We start from the raw sequence: 25,658 nt of genomic DNA on the forward strand, positions 1-25,658 counted from the left end.
TGATAAAGAAAATCGGTCGGTCGGCCCATAGCTGGCGCGTTAGTGGTTGCATAAAGTGGATTTTTTTTGTTGAATTATGTGGGTAATTCAAGTCATTCTTTGCAAAAACTATCAAGACCCTTGCGGAGATCTTGGGTACTGTTGGGAAGTTTTCTCCTGTAGTCCCGATCCAATATACTGTTCGACTTTCCGAGGGATGATTATGAAAATAAACTTGGATTAGAAAAACTCGTATATTCAATAAAAAATCAATAATCTACGGATACAATGTCACTTATGACAAGGGTATCACGACAACGGATTTGCGTATTACAGCGCCCTCTAGTGACGGTTTTAGGAGTTAGAAAAAACAGGGTGAACATATACAAAGTGGAAGTTACAAAATATTGAAATGTGTGAAGTCTTTTATTTGTGTTAAAAGACCATAGCCTTTGAAATAGTAAGGATTTGCCGTCGTAACATGAATAAGGATAAGTGGTATTCGGCAACAGATTCGCTTTGGACAGTTTTCACGTAGCCTTTCATTCTTACAGCGACTCATAACAACACAGTGTCTGCCACTCAAATTTTCACTTTAATTTTTCTGGTAGAATAATTTAGAAGCACTGTGCGTCTGAACGACAGCTGAATGGTGGTGAACAGCGAAAGCTGACAACAAAGCATCGGCTTTGTGTGTGTGTGCTTCACTTTCATTCGATTGTTATGTTATTAATGTTTAGTTGCGTATGACCTTTTCAATAGGCGTTGTTAATGCTACCGATACTACAGTAAATAAAGCCTGCATTCTCGTAAATGAAGTATTTATATACCGGCTTCTTACCACTATACGATGCTAAAGGTTGAAAAAGAATAAAAGTGGAAGATTTAACATGTGATTTTTTTTAAAAATGTTTTAAATTTGAATGCACTTTTCTAATTCCGCTCTTGTGGGTACACGAAATTCGAATTACGTTACTGAAGAGGACACTACTGCCCACGCGGAATGGGTATCTTAGTAGTAGACCCATATAATATGAGCTCCCCACCAGACTGTTTTCTGAGCGCTATGATATGTCCTACTTCAAACGAGGCTTGTGGAGAATATTAAACGTTAGGCAACGGCTTGGCTCTGCCCCTGGTATTTCTAACGTCCATGAGCGACGGTAACCACTTACCATCAGGTGGGCCGTATGCTCGTCTGCCTGCTACGGCAATAAAAAAAACCATTATCGTGTAAAGACCTCTGATCACAAAAGTAATGGCAATTTTAGCGGTTACCATATCATAGAATCACAATTGCTTTCAATGTGTTGCATTAATAATTAAAATCTAAAAATTTTTTGTTACAGGTATGTTCCTAAAAACACTACGCGTGTAGCAGCCTCCCCAGCAGAGGATCAATTATGGTAGTTTACTAATTAAAACGGTTAACATAAAACTTCGTTTGCATCGAGACGTGGAAACGACCGTGGGAATATAATAACGGTATCCTTATGAAGCTCGCAAATTTTAAAATCAAGTTTCGACGCTTAATACAAGAAGTGATTGCTTCAACTAAGACCGGTTTGCTTTAAAACCGATTTAAGGGTAATCATTCAACTTAACGTAAAATGATGTTAATTTCCTTGACTAATTACATTGAAATCGTTTTTGGTCAGTTTGTATTTAATATGTGAGCCCGTAATGTAAAGTGAAGACGGTTGACGGAAATCTACGAAGCCGCGTCACAAGGGACTATTGACCCCGGAAGTCAATAGATATTCTGATTGTATTACATTGCGTGCCGTACAAAAGTATTCGTAATTTTTTTGTTTGTTTTTGAAACAAAAAATTGCTTTGTTTGTATTACTTAGTTAGTTATTTTCTGGAGAGTTCTCTGTTTTTTTTTAAACATAGTCTCTTTAAATCGTTTGATAGTTTCATAGTTTCTCTTTTGATAGTTTCATAGTTGCGTTATGCTTACGGGGTAACAAATTCTAAGCAATTTCCCTACCCTCATCATAAAATAACTATGTATGTATGTGTAATTAATATCAGTCGTATCCAGATTTTGTTTGAAACTGTCTTTATTGAGATTAACTAAAAAAATAGCGTATATTTTTCAGTCTTAACTGTCTATACATAATTTAACCGTATTCATTTGAAACTAGAGGTCCCGCAGAAGTCGAAATTCGACTATAATTAATTGGAATTGTAAGTTTGCACACTATTATGATTGTATTTTATACTTCTATAATCACAAATTTCGCCAAGACTACACTATAAAAAAAAAAAATATTTATAAAGACCAACAATATTTAATCTATTCTCAATTTGACCACAGACGTCAAGAACAAAAGTTTGACAATAAATAGTATGCATGCGTGTGTGCGTCAAATACATGGTATGTAGTGTGTGTAATATTTTCTTTATTGATTTAATGTATCTTTTACGCATAATTTAAAAAAAAATATTAGCATCGTGCACTTCTTGTCTATATTCTCTATAAGTGTGGAAAATTTCATACTCCTCCGTCCGCGCAATTTACGTAAAAAGGGATACAAAGTTTTTGCTTCACGTATTAATATATAGAATACACTAACAAGTGACGACGGCTCAATACTTGAATAGTCAGCGTAACGTTAAATCATAAGCGAGTACATTTTACTCTATCACGAACTGGCCCTGTTACACGTTTTCGAATCGCAGCGCTAACCGTTCACAATTAAATCGTATTTGCATTACACCGTATTGTATTTGTGAACACTTTATTGTGATCAATGGTGGACAAAAAGATGGCGTTAGAGAGCTCACATTGCTTAGGCTTAATCTGTTAAAAACAAAAATAACCTGGACTTTTTTTTTATTGGAGACCATCACATATTTTGTGTTTAATTGAAATATAATAAATTTGTACACGAATCCTACACACAATTAAAAGGATCTATTTTTTGTCGTGTTAAATTTTGTATCACTATTTCCGTTTTAATTAAATATTTGTCATGTTTTAATTAAATATTTGTCACGCCACACTCTGTTATCAATAATAACTTCTGATCGTTTTGCTTACAGTACTATATATGTTTGTTTTGCAACTATTACTAGTTTCTATAATATAACTAAAATAGTTAATCTAACTAATCGTGCAGGCAATAGACGATTTAAAAATCAAACAACTCTGAATAATTACACGAATTCGTGCAGGAATGTTAAGAATCTATATATACATATACGGCACGGTGTAACGCATTGCCCTGGTTCCATAGTTCGTAGTAGAATTGAATTCTCGCGTGCATCAATTACAATATTCTGTATAATGTCCGCGCTTGGTTGCGCTTGCGACATGAACCGACGCCTCTGTGCCCGATTTACACAATTATAATAATAACTTCGTATTGTACGAAGGCATTTGGTATCCACCTCGTTTATAGGAAAAGGGTATCTGTGATTGTGTTACAGCGTGTTTTTATAGCTTAATTCGAAGATGCTTAGAAACCAATTGCACTTAAATATTATAAATGAAAATGGGTCTGTCTACGTACGGAATTTATTGCACTAGGCAATTGAGTCCGTGACCCGTCTTGTGTTAAGTGGTTGCGGGAATCCATAGACGTTGCCAGAATCTTATATATTATAAATCGAGCCGTTATGGTTAATTTATTTTCATCCTACGATGTAAAAGTCACTCGTGAAGATGTGTTTATTAGTAGTACATTTTTCCTTAATAAAATTCAAACTGCCTCAAGGATCTGAACTCTGCCATTGTCATCGGGTGCGATTTAATTATTGTCCAATGTTTTCAATCGGAAACCCCGGTCATCGTTGACGTCGAACCCGTCGCAAGCGACAAAGGGCTCGGCGAGTAAATTAACAGACACAGCCCACTGAGTTTCTCGCCGTATCTTCTCAGTGGGTCGCGTTTCCGATCTGCGAAGCACGGCTCTTGCTAGGGTTTGTGTCAGCAACATCGTCAGGTATGAGCCCCGTGAGCTCACCTACTAGCCCCGTGACGCTGATATCCAATAGACCATCCAGCTTAGGTAGGAAAAAAAAACAATCGGAAATACCCTGAAAAGATAATGTCGATTCGTTGAATTTGGTTTTCCAATAATTAACGTAATTTTTAATATCAATTCGATTTACTTAAATGTGAATTTTTGTAATGTGAATTTTTGTTAGCAACAGCCGTCGACAATATTTAAATATATAAAAATCAGTGGCGAATGTCAGTAACAACAATTTAGATACTCGCGCGGAATACCGAAAATCCAGTATTAAAATTGTACTTCAAAGAACATTGACACCCATCGAGTTATCCGGTTGGCACGTAGGTGGTAAGTTAAAATATTAAAAATTATATAGCGGTACTAGTTAGAAATGGTTCGCTTATTTTTTTTTAAATCTTAAATAAGTTCTCGGTTTACTTGGTGTTATGTGGATCTGGAATTTAATGGAGAGACCACATACATAGACCATAGACGCATTGGTTACTACGTGAATTCGGCCGGCCACTTTAAAATATCTGTTAAATTAACGAACAGCAGTAGAAGTTTGTTGATTTTTTAATAAAGGTACACATACCGTACACAGGATACAAAGTTATCAGTCAATTGTATAATCTGTCACTCTTTAGTAAAAACTGAAAACTATAAAATTATAGAATTGAGATTTGGAAACAGATTTGATAACTGTCCCGTTGGATCCGTATACTTTAGTCTACGCTAAACCTAACGTTGATAAATAAAGTGAGCTCATCAACGTCAATGTATTCAGTGTGATACGCGTTTTGTTTAAATCAGCAGAGTTTTCCCATGGGCTATTGTCGATGGTTCATCGTGGGTTTGCCTTCTTGGAAACAAGGCGCTTCGTGATTTGGGAGATTTGGATTTGTATTCTTCTGTCATTTGTGTGTTGTCAAAGAATATTGATGGATGATTCACCTGAATTTACAAATGTTACAAATTATCTACAACCGAGTCCTCTCGGTATAACGACGGTCCCAATGTTGTTGTTCAGAACTTCTACGCGTCTTAAGCTTTTCTTGAAATTCTCATTACCGCGATTCAGGTCTTTATCAGATTTGTTTCTGCTACATTGAGTTTTATGTATGTCTTAATACTTAACGAGAAGATTAGGTCTGAGATTATTGTCCGGTAATATTTTAAACATTTTCGTTGTGCCATCAGCCCTAATCGTCACTTCGCGTCATATTTACGGCAGGTTTATGGCTTTACAACATTCACATAGATTTACAAGAAAAGCTGGGACCGTGTAAAACTTATGTAACAAAGGGAAAACGCGGCAAAGACATTTTCGCATACAGCATAGTTTACGAGCATATTTAGGGTTGTCTCTTGAGATTGAACTATTAGGATGGTGACTTAAGAACATTGCTGACCGCGTTCATTCGATACACAGCTAGGTAATAACTCATTTCGTTTACTTTGGATCTAAATCAAGATTATCAAAGTTTTAAGTATAAGCATTTAAAATGAACGACGAGACAGCATTTAAATATGTTATAGAAAAAAAAGGTTTTATTTTAAAACGTCAGCTTTTATCACAGGCTACACATGCATGCTACATTGCAGGAAGCATGCAACTATTTAGCTAAGGTTTCCGTAAAAAGGTTAAGGTAAATTTTCCTTCTTCAAACGAGGCTTGTGGAGAGTATTAAGCGGTAGGCAGCGGCTTGGCTCTGCCCCTGGCATTGCTGAAGTCCATGGGCGACGGTAACCACTCACCATCAGGTGAGCCGTATGCTCGTCTGCCTACAAAGGCAATAAAAAAAAAAAAAAAAAGTGACAACCTTAGCGGCTTTAGAAGACAATATTGCGGTTTTCACACGACGATAAACCGCCAACAGTTGGAAAACGTGTGCATGATGCATTGACAGCTTACTCATTAATGCGAATAGTTTTGTTTAGGTACTCGTTATGTTTTGTATTTCACGAATACATACGCGATAACGTTTACACATTACGATCGTTAAGTAGTCGAGGAAGCGATTAAATAAATTATTAAAACACGACGTGATTATTATGACAATCTTACACGCCAAACATAGAATACAACCTATGTTTGGTTTTCTGTTCTCAGTTTTTTTGAAGTGAAAACTTCTTTAGAATCGTTGTGATTTCAAACCGGATGCAACGGAAAAAACGACAGGTAAGAGACACAGATACAAAAATGTGTAGGATGAAGCCAGCAAAGAATGAGACAGAAATATACATACTATTTAATACAGCGCCACCTGTGAGATTTTATAATACTAACGTGTGTATGAAAGCTCTTGTAGTGAATTTTAATTTAGGATTATACGTAAAATTAAAATATCAATTCACAGAGGGCGCTACCTTACAATTATTTACTAATGACAAAATTTTACATATACTTAAGACGTTTAGGATAATTGTATTTTAATTTTGGAAGGTTTCACTTCTACCACGTGTGAATTGCACACATTTTGTTTTTTTTTATTGCTTGGATCTTTGGAGGTGATCTTAAGTGGTTATTGGAGCCCATGGACATCTACAATGTAAATGCCTCCACTCACCTTGAGACATGATTTGTAAGAACTTACTTTTAACAGTACAACGGCTGCCCCGCCCTTCAAACCGAAACGCATTATTGCTTCACGACAGAAATAGACAGGGTGGTGGTACCTACCCGTGCGGACTCACAAGACGTCCTGCCACCAGTAAAAATTCTATGTGTTGTTAAATGATTAGATATCCTATGCATCCTTTCGTTTATTTCGCAACGCTACACGCATCCCACACATGTGGGCCACACGACATTACAGCATTTCCTGTGATTGTGCCGAGCTATAGTGCGGAGAGAGTGCGTTGCGTATATATACACTATACTAACCCGCCATGCGTATCATGAAAGATTTTCCCTAACAATATTTTTGGTATTTAGAAAGTAAATGTGTCAGTAATTATTAATGCTGAGCTTCTATTATTTTTTTATTGCTTAGATGAGTGGACGAGCTCACAGCCCACCTGGTGTTAAGAGGTTACTGGAGCCCATAGACATCTACAACGTGAATGCGCCACCCACCTTGAGATATAAGTTATAAGGTCTCAAGTACAGTTACAACGGCTGCCCCATCCTTCAAATCGAAACGCATTACTGCTTCACGGCAGAAATAGATGGGGTGGTGGTACCTACCCGTGCGGACTCACAAGAGGTCCTACCACCAGTAATTACGCAAATTATAATTTTGTGGGTTTTTATTTTTATTACACGATGTTATTCCTTCACCGTGGAAGTCAATCGTGAACATTTGTTGAGTACGTATTTCATTAGAAAAATATGTACCCGCCTGGGATTCGAACACAGGCCCATCGCTCAACACGAATGCGCCGGACATCTTATCCGTTAGGCCACAACGTGTGTGTGTGTGTCAACATGGTAGTATGTGTAATGTTTTCTATGGATTTATTGTATTTTTAGGTACAGGCACATTTGTAGGTAGGTATAGGTAGGAAGTCAGAGGACATTGAAATGTATGCTTAAATATATTTGAATTAAAGCTACTGGTAGGGCATATTAGAGGCTCGCCTGTGTATATCCCCCTGCCTTGCCTGTTTCTCGTCACATTATGGTTGAGTAGGATAGAAAATGCAATTAGAACTCTAATCTCACGTTCAACCAGGAACCATTTAGTACCAGGGAAGCCGTGAGCACGTTCATCCATTTAGCGTATTAAATATAGTTAACTCACTTAAATTCGGCATTCAACCGTAAATCAAACATTAACTAAGTTTTAATTCATTGTATTGAAAGTGTAGTACGTATCTCTTGTTTCTGATGTAGGTATTTTCTTCGACTTTTAAGAAGGATTACTGGCAGCCCAAAGGCTTTGCAAGTTTCACCAGGACAGGTTGACGAGGAAGGAGTCAGTCAGCAGGGTAGGTATTCTCAAATCGTGTAAGTTATGAAAAATATTAATCACCGACTGCCTTAAAATAGTTTTAAAATTTTTACAATTATGTTAAAACAATATTTAACATAGCCATATTACGAAAACTGAATAAAAATAAATTGTAAAATTCAGAAGCTTCTACAAATACGTATAATTACGCTAAACTTTTAACTCGTAAAACTTTATGGTTGCACACGATCGATAATTGAGCCCAAAAAACAAGTAAGTAGCTGCCGCCAATTGTCTCAATTACCTAATTGACACTATAAAAATAATAACGACATATAAAAATTTCACCTAACACTATTCTGTGAACCATTATAGCTACTCAAACTTTTGGTTCATTTGACATTGATCTAATTCAAGCAACTCTAATTCTTTTTCGATTATTATTAATCGACTTCTACCATACAGTAAATTTTTAATACGATTTTTTATGGTTTAGCCGTTGGTCCGGGTCTGTTTTATTTGTTTTATTTCATTTGGGATTTATTGCATTTGTTCACCTACATATACACCATAGTATTCAACTATAGAATTTCGAAACTTTGTTACTGGAAACCGTTACTGAAAATTTGTTACTGGTTGTTGCGGTAGGCAGCGGCTTGGCTCTGCCCCTGCCATTGCTGAAGTCCATGGGCGACGGGTAACCACTCACCATCAGGTGGGCCGTATGCTCGGCTGCCTACAAGGGCAATAAAAAAAAAAGACGTCATAAAGTTGTCGCCCACCTTCAGACATGAGCTTAAAATCTCAATTCTTTAACGACTGTCCCGACCTTGAGATATTGTCTTAGTTCAGACTCTAATTATTGGATGTACGACTTATTTTTGGTATTCATACTCGCAAATGAACATATAGTATTATGATTATTTTGTAAAGATTTGAAGACATGAGTGGATGAAGGGGTTAAGTATCTTTTTTAACATTTTTTTAGTTTTTACATTACATTACATAGTAGACTGTGAAACTCCGGGTTTGAAGATTATTTTTAGAAATTTTTAGTGATGAAGAAGCTATGTGCGAAGAAAAAATATTATCACGTTGAATGAAAGTGACATGAGCACTTAACGAATTCTTTAATAAATTTATAACGACTTTGACTCTTGTAAATGTCAGGAAATACTAAAAATCGTCATGCGATACGTTCGTAACATTAACGCGAAATTCTTCTTGAAGCTATTTCAATATACATATATCGAAATTGCGCAAAGATACGTAATAACCCCTTAATGGATTATTCGAATACAGACCCACACTTTCGCGTCAGCCCGACTAAGCTAATGAACCGTGAAGCATTTGTAACTTGAGATTAACTTACCGTTAATCAGGGCTACCGAGTTGGCGCGGGAAAATAATCGTTTTGTACACGGGAGACGTTATGATAGTTCTAACAAAAATGACTTAGAGTGGTCTATGTAACATTATGTGAAATATTACCTATAGAAAATACTTGAAATTAGCACATTGTTTGAAGCTTTGAAAAATATTAATGGCTTAGTAAATAACGTAGCTTTTGAATAGATAAACCGGCTTACGTGTTTTGCATTGAATATCAAGTAACGCTTAGATATGAATACATATGTTTTCATTTAAATTCTTTGCTTTCCCAAAATAATACTAACAGTATTATTATCCTTTTTTTTATTCGTTCTCATGAGAACTACATGCGCCTATGTTAGAATACGAAAATTAATGTGCAATCAAAGTCAATTATTTAATAAAAAAGAAACGTGACATTGTTTATGTGAACGTCAAAACGTCAATGTCATTATGACAACGACGATTTCGCCGCCATATCGTAAATCCGGTTGCCGCGTAATCTAGACACATTTAGAAAAATAATTATCTGACAACCCACACGCATTTAATTACAAAGCAAAAGTGTTGCGACAAATTCATTAACCGAACAGAACACGTCCCAATGAATATATTTATTAGTACGGAGCAAGCGATGAGTTATGAGACAGCTCTGTGAATAAAATTTAGAATCTTAATTACCTTACTGGTGACACTGCGAGAGATATGACTCTGTATAAATTAAAAATGAGAGATTGTAAAACGCGCGATCGCGTGGGCTTTGAAATAGATGCAGTTCATTGGGCATGCAAGTTTTTAATGTTGTTTGAATTGTCTATGGCACCGATGTGCGAGTAAATCAGTAAAGACGAGAGATTAAGAAGTAGCTAACGTGGGAATATTAGATAATGTCGTTCTTATTACAATTACGAATGGTAGGCAAACAAAAAATCTTAATCTACTTATACAGATGCGAACTTAATCATCCTTGATTGGTGTTTCGAAAATTCATAAAGTATTTTAAATTCTGTTGTTGGTAACTATGTGGCTACCATCGGCCTATTTTACACGCCGTCTCACAGCAGTTCGGTTTATGATGTCACTAGGCTTCGCTACCAAATTCCTTTTCAAAATCGCTAAGCATGGCTACCACCGGCTGACTTTTGGCGCGCACTGCGGTACCGTAGGTTTGGTGTAGCCGGTGTGGTGGAACTCGATGGGGTTTAGTCGGTAGTCGGTTTTGCAAGGCGAGTTCCTCGCGTGCCTTTTTCAAGGCGGAGTCTCCTGCGAGGAATTTGGGGAGGTGGAGGAGGACCTTAGCCCTCCTCGTCTCCCTCTTCTTCTCGGGAGGCGTCGGAGTCCTACATAGCCTGGTCCTTTACCCCCTCGACCGGGTATACGTAAAAGGATTCACCAGAGTTAAAAAAAATGCTTCGGTAACCATTTAATAGATGTGACGTGAAGTCGCTTCCCCTTTTAAAGTGATAAATAAACATGGAAAAGAAACCTACCAACGCAATTGTCACCGATCTGAACTTATAAATTTGAATCACGCCAAATAAAAAAACATTTGAAGTTAAGATGTTTGTTAAGAAACTGATAGTTTATACGAGAAACGTTTTCCCTTTATCCGTGACGTTTCCTGTCAAAAAGAAGAGCTTTTGACATATAATGCTCATGCGCCTCCATATTTAGGTACTAGCAGCAATGACAGGATGACAAATAACCGCCAGCTACAGAGGTAAATAAAAGAGAAGTCATGGTTTGAAAATTGGATTGAATAAGTCCGTTAATAACAAATGATTGAGCCGATACATTAAAAATAAATAAATATCAAAGACGTAACAATAAAACATATCTATTAATTCCATTTGAACAAAAAGTATAATGATATGCAAATGGTCTTGTTGAGGTTATTAAATATCAAATTACGCATAATAACCGATTTGAAGTAATAAAATACATAAAAAATTTACAGCCTATCAAATTTACACGATAAAAAAAATATAACTACCGTATATATAAACATGATTTACTGTATTCAATTAAATTTTACTTAACTATAGTCAAATGTATCTTATCTTAAGTAAGAATTGTTAAAACGGGAAGACATATGTACATACGGCCCATTGTAGGTAAGTTGTTACGGGACCTCACAATAAACGTGCTTATAGTAATGACAATTTTTTTTAAGGCGTTTATCCAAATCCATTAGGTTTCCACGCCTAGCGAGCTTTCGGAGTATGTTGGTCTTGACAGTCCGCAGCTGTTGGGAGCAGACTGCTGGCCCACGTTATTTTAGGGCCTTACAATGACATTTTTGGTCACCTACCTTAAGACATGAACTTAAAGTCGCAATTCCATTGTCTACTAGTAACCAACGATTATTGTGCTTATTATTTACATCTACAATATTCTTATTCGCTGAAATAGATCCCGACACCAAACCTCGAAACTCTAGTTGCTGTTACTACATTCCCATAGCTCATGTTACTCCCTTAAATAAATAAAAAACTAAGTAGTGCTATCTTCTTCCCTGTGATTATGGTCTTACACTAAAGTCTTACACCCTCAACCCTAATTTTACTAGTTACTATTGCGTGAATACTATCATTTGATTTATTTTGGCCACGGAGCATTTGTGCTGGGCAAGAAAAGATAAGCAACGATTTCAAATTAGGTGGGTGTTTTATAAAGCAAAACCTTATAATACAAATTTTAAAGTGGACAAAATACAATATATTCGACACTTTATTAAATAAAATTACTGTTTATGTGGTATTTTTATCTTGCACTTAAATTGCATTCTCGCGATTCGAGCGCTTTTATTTTTCTTTTTTTATGTCTTACTGATCTTTATTTACTTAGGTCTTGAATTAATTGGATTTGATAATTCCGGATGATGTGCACGTTCAAATCCTACTAACTCAGTAATCTCTTGAATTCTGAACATAAAGTTGGCTAAAAAGTTGAATGTTACTCTATATTAATACAACTAAAGAAGTTATGATTTTACCGCCCATTTTCTTTTTCTTAGACAGCTGAACGACCTCACAGCTCAACTGGTGTTAAGTGGTACCGAAGCCTATAGACATGAACATGAACACAACGTTAATACCACCACCCACCTTGAGAGTTAAGTGTGAGTTAGTTGTAAGTTTTTTTTTTTTTTTTTTTTTATTGCACTTGTAGGCAGACGAGCATACGGCCCACCTGATGGTGAGTGGTTACCGTCGCCCATGGACTTCAGCAATGCCAGGGGCAGAGCCAAGCCGCTGCCTACCGTTTAATACTCTCCACAAGCCTCGTTTGAAAAAGGACAAGTTTCAATGTTATAGCAAAACGGCTGCCCCCTCTTCAATCACGAATGTGTTACTGATTGGTGGCAAAAAAAAAATTGGTTAAACAATGACCAGGGCATTGACCTAAATCATCTTTTGAAATGTGCGACTTGGCTCTGGGAGCTATATTCATTTCCCTAATGTAATTTCCTTTCAGACATAATTTGTTGGGCTCCTATTACTTACTTATTACGATTACTATGTTGACAGTAAGATATTTTTCTTTTACAAACATTATAAATGCGTTCCATTATAACTAGGAGTAGCTATATTGTTCGACTGGTAATAAGGGGACGGAGATCTTAAATTTTGCATTTGGCTTCTTAGCTACATAGAGCAGCTTTAACACAGAAATTCAAAACTCTATATCACCCGACTACATTTTAAATTAACAAGGATATTTAGCAAATAATTGAGTGAATGTAATATGAGTTATATTAAGAATTATGAATTAAAGTTCAAAGTTCAACTATATACCTATGCAATATGGAATATTTATGGAAATAATATGAAATGGTATACTGGAAAAAATAGACGCCTCTCAGGTCAATATTTTCAATTGTACAACAACGGCATTTATGACTACGACGTCTATCCGCTTAATATCAGAAGCATCGAGAGCTTCTTTTCATACATCTCAGCTATAAGTCTAAAAGTACTCCCGAAGCTCTCCAATAAATAAGGCCACACTAGTTTAAATTATAATTTCAAACATATAAAGTTTAGATTACTTTATACCGACAAAAACGACATTCAAAAGAGTAATAAAAATATAACGTGCAATTGAATGTCGAAACAGCATCTGAATGGATAATTATTTAAATGTGATCAATTAAAACGTTCATATATCAGGTACCAGGTGCGCCTGGCGTTCATGGAAACTTGAATGACTCGTATCGGTCACGGGGTGCTGATACATACGTTTTCTTGATTTCTGTGCGCTAATAAATAAATTCTTTTATCTGTTTAACCAATATCTATCTATATAATGGAATGTTTGACTAATTTCAAGATGTCCGATTATCATGAAAATTTGCGTATGATGGAACAATGACAATACATTAGTTTTATTGCTTTGCTCTACAAATGTAATTAAGATTAAATGGTTAAAAAAAACTAACAACAATTCCGTTGGATACTTATGTTTCTGTTACGATTATTTTTGAAATGATTAAAAAGTTAGTTTTTCTAGTAAACTTGTTTTAGTTTCGATCGTTAGGATCGATTGATCTGGGTGCTTAATGATCCTTGGAAGAGCAATCCGGTCGGCGATGTATCGCGTTCCGACCCGGCAGGCTGGTTCTGACCCAGCGGGGTATCCCAAAACACCAGCGGCATCACCCGGGCAGCTTGGTAGGGCCGCCGTACCGCGGAGACCGGCGTTGCTGGTCGTCGACTATTGCCTCGATGACCCGTCGGTCGGGCGTCCTCGGGGTGGCACCGCGAGTCTGGTTTTAGTGTTGACCGCGGAATCCCCTCTACTCTGACCGGATTCTGACCCCGGCGGCGGCGGGGAGATCGGACGTCGAATGTAAGAGTGCAGGGGAGTCGTTTAGTGGGTAGGGTTCTAAAATTCGTATCTTTTCTTTATCTTCGTAGGAGGTTGGGCCCATGGCCCGAAAAAAAAAAAGGTGCTTAATGATCTTGACACTTGTACATCGAGTACATATCGCTGTCTTGACTATTTCTGCTACGAAACAATCTTGCCTTCTCGTTTGAAGAGTGCGAGAACCACTTAAAGTGTAGTTAAGACTTCCTGGCGACATTCACATAGCGATAGGGTTCTGGTAACATATTTACAATACTCAGCCTGCGAGCTCTTTTACCCGGCTAAAAAACAAATAAAAAATATATATTAAACGTCTTTCGGAACCTCCTGATCCAATCTCGTTGCTTTAAGATATTCCAAGCACCGGTCACCGTTCTCGTCGAACCCATCGAATGGAACGAAGTGTTCGTCATGAAAATTATCTCACAGACACAACCCACTGAGTTTCTCGCCGGATCTTCTCAGTGGGCTAGGGCTACCAAAGTCCTGAGGCACATAGCATAGCCTCTCGACCTTGCTATCAATGGGTAGGCAATAAAAGGATCAATTACAGCTGGATTGTTCCTAGTTATGACTTGATTTATTTTCATATTTCTCCTTCTATTCTTCATATTCTTCTTACACCTTACTCATGCAACATGCCCACGACGTGACAACTACCACTACTAAAAGTAATAGTAGTTTATTCGTTACAGACTTCATTATTGCTACTAGCAAAAATCGTTTGTCATCTATCATTTGAATCCTTTGCGGAATTATGTAAACAAATGTATACAGTTTGAACTATGAAAAATACTCATTATTTTAGTTTTAAATCTTCTGAAAACGTACTAATTTTTAACTAATGCCATGAGATACTGCATATCTCAAGGTTCGTGCTGGTCTTGATCATAGACAAGGGTAGTTACTTAAGAACAACGTCAAGAACGCAATAGGTCAGCATAAATAGACTGAATGAATAAGTTTTTGTTAGCTTTTGTTTCTCATGACTCGAATAAAACCTGCAATGCGCTTTCCGTGGAACATCCATTATGTATAGGGGCATTATTATTATAACTACGCTCTGTGAGTAACCGTAGACACGAAACCTAGACCACAGTTTGATGCCTAAAATTTACGTATAGACTGTTATTAAGTAAAATTTAGGCAGAGAACTAAAAAACAGTTTCTATCATATTATTTATTTAATCATCTTGACGCACAAGAATACAGTGGGGGACTTCATGGCTTTGGAATTCTCTGCCAGTCAATCAAGAGTGGTGTAGAAGGTCCTGAGATATGTGCATTGTATCTTACATATTATGTATCCATATGAATCTTAAATTTTAAAGCTTCTATTCTTCAATTCATTTATTTTTAAACTCAAATCTCGGGTCTGAAGCAAGACAGTAGAGCTCAAATTGCTAGGAGATCTGGTAATCCAATAACTTTATGTAGTCGGGAAGCTAGTTTATACTTGTATCTATATCAAGAAAAACATGTAGCTCCTAAGAAAAAATAATTTTAGACCTCTAGTAATATACAAATCCCAAAACAAAAGAATACGGTTTTTTTTAAACCGTACAAGAATATTTTGTTCTAGATTAACGAAATTTAAAGATGCATCAATTTATAAAGTTTTTATTTTTATTTTTTTAATTAGAAAATCTGAGCATCATAGAGAAGTTATTGCGAGTAAAGTACATAGATAAAAAAGGTTAAAATGAAGGAAGAATTGAGTCCGAATTTGCCGACATAAATGCGAGTAATACCTAAATGAAATGGATAGCGACAATTTACCTCAGTGAAAAATAATCAAAATGCAGTTAGGAAAATATCGTAAGGTACCAAAAAGAATTATTTAATCGACAGGGACGTCCGACTAGACGAAACAAGACTAAGCTTGCGATCGAAAAAGTTGAAATATTTTTACTAAATTGAGGTATTTAATACAAATATTTGTATAGGTACTTATTGAAAAACTTACATAAGTTTGAAATTAAAAAAAATACAAAATGCGGTGCACAAAACAAAGTAAATTGTGTTCGTTTTTTACTTTGAAATGATTAAATTAATTGTGTTAATGTTCAGAAAGAAACACGCATGCCTTTGAGCTTGTAACATATAATTTTATTTTGTTATGCAATTCATTGATTGAAGGTAATTTTAGCAAATTCAGCTTTATCGACACTCGTAAAAAACCAAGCCCGTACGAAGCGATAAACCAATGAAAGCCCTACGATTGCGCAAGTTGTGATTTCAGCGCTCTGACCGCAATAGCTAGAGTAGCGGGCGGATGCGAATAAAGGGGTAAATAAATCGACATAATAAGCCTCTAGTGGACTTCTTGAAGTAATCAAATTGAAATAGATTATTTTGTGATCAGCTATATACTCAAGCGAACATTAACAAGCGAATTTTAAAATTTTAAAAGTCACACGCCATAACCATAATATGTTTTTTTTTTAATTGCAATACTATGACGTGTTCTAAATGTCAATCTTATCTAGCATCAAACACGCAGTAATTGCTTGCGCGAAGTTGTTGTTGGAGCTACCATGTTCTTAAAGATTTGACAACGTGACACTATACAAACACCGTACCATCAGTTGGATCTCGATCAATCATTCCATTCACTACATAATTAATACCTCGCCTTTAACCGAATCACCACCCTCACGGCAATTTGTCCGCTATGCCGTGAATAGAGCTCGTATCAGCCCATCACAGGTATAGGGGTCCGGAAAAATCAATATTTTTCTGCCCCACCCGCGAACACGCATGCGTGGTGGTATAACTGGTGGTATTGGTACCGCCCTGGGGTAGCCGAGGCGAGTGGTGCTGACCCAGGTGTCACTCCTGTGGTACCAGTCGAGTAGGCAACACAGCCGACATGTTAAGCTCCGTGGGGTTCTTTGGACCCTGGCGGTTCAGGCCACCTTGTAAGTACTCTGTTTCTATAAGTTTTTACATAATGGGTATTGATGGGTTACCTAACTATTACGTCACCGGAACATTTGGTCGTCAAGGGCCGTGGGCACAGCCGTTGTCATAAAATGTTTTTAAATTATAAATACGTTAAGCTCATTTAAAATTTATAATTCAACGTTTATAATGAAACTTGTGTATCGTTTTCAGAATTCGAAAAGGCAGTTGCATTGGACGAACGGTAAGATTTGATTCGGTTAAAATTCACAAATTCGATATTATCAAACAAATACCTTTTATAGTGTTTTGTCGTTGTTTTTTCACTGAGATTCAAATACATGCATATAAATTCACAGGATTTTAAGATACGGCTTTGTATGTCGTGAATTTTATTTAAAATGTTTGTTTTATTTTATTTTTGTTTCGAGGGTTGTGTAAGGTGTATGTTAAAACTTATTCAAATGTGCACTACAAGTTACATGTAAATCTTAGTCAAAATTAATAAAATGCTTAAAAATACGCACGTAAAGTTTTTTGCTTCACAAATTTGGGCTTTCAACGTAATATAATAATCAATTGTTACCAGCAAGCTCTCTATATAGACGATCGACTGGAAGAGGTCAATTTAAGGGATAAGGCACAAAATGTCACGCTATTTTTTTTGAAGTATTTAAATATTTTATATACCTTTAGATTCTTTATCTTTGATCTTCAATAAAGTGCTTTCTATTCGACTCACTGAATTACTACGAGTAATTGTACAATTTATATCAAGTAACACTGAACTATGCCAAAAAACTGAATCAAGGAAAGTTACAAGGAATTGATATTCTCTTTTCATTTTTTATGTCAACCAACTGGTTAGGTAAACTTCAATTTCAAAAAAGAAACCATTGATAATCAAATGATTGATATACAACTACTGCTTCTACAAAAGATTTTTTACGTAAAACTGCATAGTTATATTTGTCTAGAGTGCGTTCTATATCGAAAATTATACGCGACTCCACCCCACTTGAGCGCCCTTTGGAAGGGTTGCGCCCTTTTACTGCGAAATGTCATGTCACGTCTATGAACTGACTTTCTCATGGCATTTAAATTCAGGTACTTTAATACAGCCAGTTTGGTCAATGTGTAATATTTCTGAATCTTTATACAGCCAATGATTCATATTAATTTTCAACTAGATCAGAATATGAACGCAGCAATGTCGTATCGTATTATTAAATAAAAATTACATATAACACTAACTGGCTGAGAGCTTGTTAGCATATTACATGAACACTTGTAACTTTCATAAAAAAAATAAGTTCGTAGTGGTAAGAATCCCAAAAACGTACGACTTTTCACAAAATGGACCTAGAATTTACGGCTTATCCACGGATATGATTGGAAGTATATTTGTATTTAAAATGTAAGCAACTCTTATACATATTTACTCTTATACATATTTATATTACATACCTGGTGATTTCGAAATCGGTAATGGCACTATTTTTAGAAACGCTATCATTACTAAGCAAGCGTCTAGAAAATTCGTATCTGACGGAACTTTAAAAGTATTTTGGACATTCAATAGAAATAGGACGAGATCAATTTTTGATGCTTAGCGACTGCAAAGTATAGCCGTTTTGTAGGTATCTTCCTGACAAGCAGTTACAGATTACGTCATTTGGGGGCAATACAGACGAACGCGCTAGCCATTAATTAAATGACGTGCTTGGTTATCGTTGTCGTAGGAATGATTCCATGTTTATTAAGTGATTCAAAATTGATCTTATAAACAATACAGAAAATAATGTAATTGACCGATCCTTTTAATTTAACTATCAGTCCTTTTTATTGCTAAAGGTGAACGAACTCAGGCCCACCTGATGTTCCACCCTTCGACTCGTAACGACTGACTGCTCCGTGGTAGATTTAGTAAAGATAGGCGGGCTTACAATGCTCTTCACCATCACTAAGTACATTTAGCTTATGTTTTTTGGTGTCCGTTTTTTGTTATTTGCTTACGTAACACTAAAAACTAGAATCTAGCCTAGCGGATAAGTCCGTTGATAGATCAGGCCATATAAGGCCGTATTCAACAGATTTGCAAGTTATTTCGGAAATAAAATATCGCTTTTATTATCAACGATCCACCCACGTTGCATCTTACATACGAGTCTCATAATCAGTCAAATCTTTATTGTGTATAAATTTTAAAATAGTTTAAATGCATCGATTATTTTAGAAATGAATCAAAATAATTTAGGAACATAATAAAAGCAATTAAATTCAATTTTTAAAGAACACGATTCGCTTAATAACTCAAATAAAATAAAACGGATAAATTGTATAATCGTTATTGGTCTATTGCTAACCTGCTAATTTAGTGCTTGCTCATTTAGAAATCTATTTGTTGAGTATATCTTGAGCTAGTCAAGGATTGTAGGAAATTTCGGACACATCTAGCTTCCACGACCCAACGTAGTTCGTCTGGTGTACTCGTAACGACTATATTCTTATCCGGTAGGTACCAAAAAGTTCTAAGTAAGATACGTATCTAACCCAACATTTGTTTACTGTTGGTAGGACCTCTTGTGAGTTCGCACGGGTAGGTACCACCGCCCTGCCTTTTTCTGCCGTGAAGCAGTAATGCGTTTCGGTTTGAAGAGTGGAGCAGCCGTTGTAACTATACTATAAGACCTTACAACTCATATCTGAAGGAGAGGGGCGGCATTTATGTTATAGATGTCTATGGGCTCCAGTAACCACTTAAAACCAGGTGGGCTGTGAGCTCATCCACCCAATTACGAAATAAAAAAGATACATAACACGGTAGAGGAATAAGAGCGGGTAATAATAAGGTAGCCCGGTTTTGCTTAAATTATGATGATAAGTAAGCAGCGACTTGACTAGGCCCTTCGAATTGTTTATTTCCATTAGCGATGATGACTACTTACAGCTATACGAGCCGTATGCTCGTTTGCCTCTAACGTCAAAAAAACATCTGCCAAATTACGCCACATGCAGTCAACTCAGGTTTGATGCGTAAGACAACCGGGATATAATTCAACAGCTTTGCGTTATGTTGCTACGGGCTACGGTTACTACTTAACATCAGGTGGGCCATGAAATCTTCTATTGATAGCAATGAAGAACAATTTAAGTCTTGTTTGTTATAAAGTACTTTTGTTATTGACTGATGAATGAAAATGAATGTAACAAACATAATGCCAATATAGTACATATATTTTATGGATGTATTCGATACGTCGACTGGCATATTAATAAGTCCTTTTTTATTGCTTAGACGCAAGATTGAGCTCAGCTCTTATCTGGTGTTAAGTATACTGGAGGCATACTAGTAAGTAGATACCGGAGCTTATAGATATCAATAACGTAAAAGCTACCATCTAATCTGAGACATGAGTTCTAAGTCTCAGTTCTCTAGTGCGACTTTAAACCGAAACGCATTATTGCTTCTCGGCAGAAATAGGCAGGGTTATGATACTAACGCGTGCGGGCTCACACTCCTTGCGTCGGTTTCCTCATTACTGAGGGTCGTGGTCATGGCCTTGAAACAGTTTAAATGTTTCTCTGTCCATGACTCTCTTGGGATGTAATTGTGGTGGGTTCCCACGTCCTTCCACATCAGTATTTCGAAGGGATTTATTCCTTCACGGCAAACTGGTTCCGCTCCGGGTCTCTGGTTGTATCCGGGGGCTGGGCTATTTCCCGCCGCCCAGTGCTCGGCGTTGACGTTTTACGGTAGGAATGTCCAGCTCTACTCAACCCTCCTCTTTTCTCATCCGGGCTTGGGACCGGCAATGGCAGAGTTAACGCGGGCTCACAATACGTCCTACAAAGAGTCCATCACAAGTTTGACCCAACAAACAATAAACGTTACAATAGCAATTACAATCTTCGGCTGACTGACAAGATAAGCCTGATATTACAATGTATTATTACTGTATTATTATTCTGAATTCGTGTATAGGCAGCGTATAATTAAAATTACAACTTCATAAATCAATGTCCATTTTGTTTTGTCACCTAATATTGTTCGCCGTTTAGTAATATTTAATACTTGGCCCAGATATGTCAAATGAGACCGAATTAAGGTGAACTCCCGATGCGGTGTCAGTAAATCAAAGTTACATCATAAAAACTTTACGAACCATTTATTTAATTACACTAAAAAGAATCGTGGTTCGGAATTGCTACTTAATTCGGTTTGTAAAAGGCGCGTCGGTTTAAAATTGGCTATATTTTAACATAAGATTCTGAAATAGTGGAATGGATATTTCGGATTATTTTATTATTCATGTGGAGGACCAGTCATTTATCTGTTATCAAGAAGCTACAAAAGATCTTGAAGGCTCTGAAGAATTGTTCTCTCATCTTTTATCATCACTCCTCCCGCCACCGGAGTAAAGTGTGGCGGGTACTCATCATAGAAGACAAGGTATTTGACGATGCCTAATATTTTCAGGATAATCTTACACAATAAATTCCAAAACAACAACATTCAAGCCGTCGGTCTACCGAGCAATTTCATCCGCTCTGTGTAATAATATATTCCTTTTGTCGTACCTACAAGATTTATCCATACTGACTGAAACCGCTGCGTTAAATGACAGGGTTTCCCGAGTGCTATGAAATGTATTTCTACAAACGAGGCTTGCGGAGAGGACTCAGTTGTAGGCAACGACTTGGCTGCGCCCCTTGCATTGATGATGTACATAAACGACAGTAATCACGCACTACCAGGTGGGACATACGCTCGTCTTCCTACAAAGGAAAAAAAACAGAAAAAAGTCTTTCAGATCACAACGTGAATGTCCCAAGCTACATGAAACATGAGGTCGAAATCGGAACGTATGTATACGTGTGTGTGTGTATGTTTGTGTGTGTGTTGTACTTTTCTGTAGGTTCACAATATGCACTACCACCAATAAAATTATATAGTACTGTATAATACTCTACGAGTGTTTCTGTCCATTATTAGTAAATTCCTTGGAAAATATGGAGTTCTGTTGTTCTAGGCCACAAAGCTGATCTGTTCGCGCCAAAAATTCCTATTACATTACGCAGCTTATCAAGAATTCCTTTGCCAAAAAAGAAAATAATATACCAATCCGTTACTTTATGATAGCGGCAAAGAATGGTAAACTATGTCCGCAGTTTTGCTTGCGTTTAATTTGGATTTCTAAAGTAATGAAACAATCATTGGTTTAGCATTAAAAGAATCTCGACCCTATCAAGCCACCCCGCGACCTTCACTGGAGGGAAGCCGCCTCTTACAGGGGCACAATTTGACTTACAATGTTTTCTTTGTAATTTAAATAATCGCAAAGATTTTTATGTCGAGCCATATTCCAGAACAAAATCAATTTTAAAGGTTTTAATTTTAAAAAAAAAAATACATTCCGCAGTCAACAATATCAGAACGACACCTTAACCACTATTGTTTTTGCGTTATATTTTAAGGCCAGTGTCGCCATGTTAACTGTTGTATTGTAATTAATTAAGAAATAAAACTGAGATCGCGTGATAAACGATTAGATTAGGCCCTCCAACGTTTCTCACTTTTACATAATCCTTGACATGAATCGAAAATGCTTAGTTGCTGAGTGAAATTCTGTCATGTTTCATTGTGACCTATTTCTAAAACTGTAAAGCAGGGGTCACTAATTAGTTTCGCCCGGGGTCCGTTTTAAAAAATGAAATGACCACTGCGGTCCGAACAACATTTTGTAGAAAAAAATTATTAAATAAATTTAATTACGGATATAACAAAGGTATTTTTTTACATATCAACGAGAAAATGACATTGTTACGGACCATCTGTTTGAAGTTTGGGGTAAAACTGGTGCAAGGTAACTTTTGAAGTGAAAACTTCTTTAGAATCGTTGTGATTTCAAACCGGATGCAACGGAAAAAACGACAGGTAAGAGACACAAATACAAAAATGTGTAGGATGAAGCCAGCAAAGAATGAGACAGAAATATACATACTATTTAATACAGCGCCATTTGTGCGATTTTTTAAAACCGAAAATAATCTCAGTTTATATTCTCGATTTTCTCTGTTGTTTTGGATTTTTTCCAGTAAAACATGGGAAAAGGAAAAAGTTAAATGTTTCTAATTTTTTATTAGCCAAACAGTTTAAATACATACTTTTAATAGATAAACAAAAAATACATAAACATAAAATCGGTTGACAAACAAATGAGAAAATGGCACAAACCTGCTTAGTTTTTGCGTGTTTAAACAGAGATAAACGCCAAATTGATCAATTAAATAGATTGATATCAATAATACAACATTTTATCGTTTATTACAGATAAAAATCAATAAGAAAAGTTTATTATCAAAGAGCAAGTTTTAGGCTTTTAATTGACACGTATCTTTATGCAAAATATATTTGAATATATCGTAATTATTGTATTGTGCAAGTAACGCTGTCGTGTCAATTTATGAAATGTCTTAATAGCATTAAATGTTATAAATTCGTATAGATCTTGTAATGACCGGTTCACTGATGTCAATATAAGAAAACGGTCGAATTATCTGAGAATCTGTTAAATTTAGTTCAAGTTATAGTGGTATGATGATATTTGTATCTCGAAATCATCCCAGAGAATGAGTAGACAAAAAAAAAAGGTTTTTTTTTTAGTTTTTTTTTTAGTTTTTTTTTTTTAGCAACTTTCTATTGAAACTGGGTGGAGTTCGATTACATAGAAAATTTGCGACGGCCTCTAAGTGGATAAACTATGTAAGAAACGTATCAGTTAGATTATTACGTTCTTCGCAGTCATTATTAATTAGTTTTATTTAGAATTAAAAAAATCGGCTTGTAGTCCGCAAGGCGACGTTACGATATCTTCGGAGTGCTTTGATTACTCTGTACCGATTGCAAAACAAATTGAAAAAAAAAAAGTAATTTATTTATACTCGACTAATCAGGCGGTCGTAGTACACGAATTCAATTTTAATTTGACTTAATACATTTCCTTGTTGTTAGTTGTTATTGGTATACCACTAGGCAGAAATTAACCAATATAATAATGACCCGGAGGTAAAAAAAGGAATTGATGAAATTATTCACAAAATATAAATATACCAAATAAAATAAATCCTCGTCTCATCTTGAACTAATCATAAAACCACAAAAATTACAAACGTCTACACAATTACACATTCAATTCGTATATGTATACCTGACAAAGAATTTTAATGCACCCTTTTTTTCAATCCATACATGACAAATGTGATTAGAAAAAGAATTCAGGTTACGCCCTTACTGAGGTAACACGATGTTTTTACGGATGTTGCGCTAGTATAACTTAGTTAACTTACCTTAGCTGGTATTCCATGGTGTAATAAGGAAAATGTCTTTTAATTTATAACATTTTCTTTTAAATCTTTTTTTTTTATGATTGAAAGATTACTGGTGGCCCGGAGGCCTTTCCAGTTTCACCAGGACAGGTGGGCGAGCAAAGGCTCAGCCAAAAGGGGTGGGATTTGCTAACAGGTACTCGAGCGCCTCTGAAGGAGACCTAACAACTCAAGAGCAGCTGCTTCGCGAATGAATCTACTACCGGATCGGAATCGCGACCCGCTGAGAAGATCCGGCGAGAAACTCAGCGAGCTGATTCATGGGTTAGGTTGCACGGCGAACTCTTTGTCGAGTTCGACGAGTGCGGTTACCGGGGTCCCTAAGCCTGCTCCTAGTGTTAGAGCTGAAGGCGTCTAATGCAAAGGTTATTGGATCTGATGGATCCGTAAGGCCGTGGCTTTTAAATCTATAAGACATATCATCAATTTTAAATAACGCTGAATTGTAACAACGCCATTGGACATGCACTGTTGTGTTTAAACAAAATTAAATAAACAATGATTAAAGAAACAGTATTCTTAAAGTTTAGCTAATTGTATTTGCCTTTTTGTTAAATGTAATCTATTTATTTGTTACAGATCACTCTGAGCAGAGCAATCAAAATGTCCACGAAGGAGTTCTGAAAATTAAGGTAGTTAGTTGTTTTGCTGCTTTAAAATTCTTTTTTAACGATAGTCCCAGTATATGTGAGTTGGTACATACCAGGGTCTGCCCATTTTTACCGGTCTTCGAACAAGGAGAATCATGTTTTCTGGTCTGTGTACTTAGTGCGAGTTTTTTAACGTTCTCGATCACGTGAAAGTTAACTCAAATTTGTATGGAGTTGCATCGTTAGAATACGTTTGCCGCGAGGGGCGCTGTTCCAACTGCATACAATTTTGAGTTAACTTTTACGTTATCTAACCGGTCATCGTTCTCGTCGAGCCCATCGCTTGCGACGAAGGACTCGACGAGTAAATTAACCCACAGATACAGCCCACTGAGTTTCTCGTCGGATCTGCTTAGTAGGTCGCGTCTCCGATCCGGTGCTAGATTTTGCGAAGCACGGCTATTGCTAGAGTTCGTGCTAGCAACGTCGTGAGGCTTGAGCCCCGTGAGCTCCCCTACTAGTTAAGGTTACGTTGAAATAACCTCACAAGGCTATCAGCTTAGGTAGGAAGAAAAAAACCTTATCGAGAACGTTAAAAAACTCGAACTAAACACACTGATCCTTTACGATAGAACAGTGGTTATATCAGTCCAAATGGGGCTATAACGTTATGCGTCAAGATTCGATCGCATCAT

General features: G+C 36.5%; 1 protein-coding gene across 2 annotated transcripts in view; it reads left to right on the forward strand.

The window, feature by feature from the left end:
- LOC114247301 (uncharacterized) overlaps positions 1 to 25,658 on the forward strand; it is a 135,063-nt gene that overhangs the window by 71,060 nt on the left and 38,345 nt on the right. Inside the window, exons 1-3 of one of the 2 annotated variants that reach the window (XM_089739532.1) lie at positions 16,860 to 17,001; positions 17,198 to 17,228; positions 24,953 to 25,005. The gene's annotated coding sequence lies outside the window, so the exon portion shown is untranslated. Of the gene's footprint in view, positions 1 to 16,859; positions 17,002 to 17,197; positions 17,229 to 24,952; positions 25,006 to 25,658 lie in introns of those variants that run through there. The other variant, XM_089739533.1, reaches the window with a different exon arrangement.

Source organism: Bombyx mandarina, chromosome A1, assembly GCF_030267445.1.
Source record: "Bombyx mandarina strain Sakado chromosome A1, ASM3026744v2".
Lineage (NCBI taxonomy): Eukaryota > Metazoa > Arthropoda > Insecta > Lepidoptera > Bombycidae > Bombyx > Bombyx mandarina.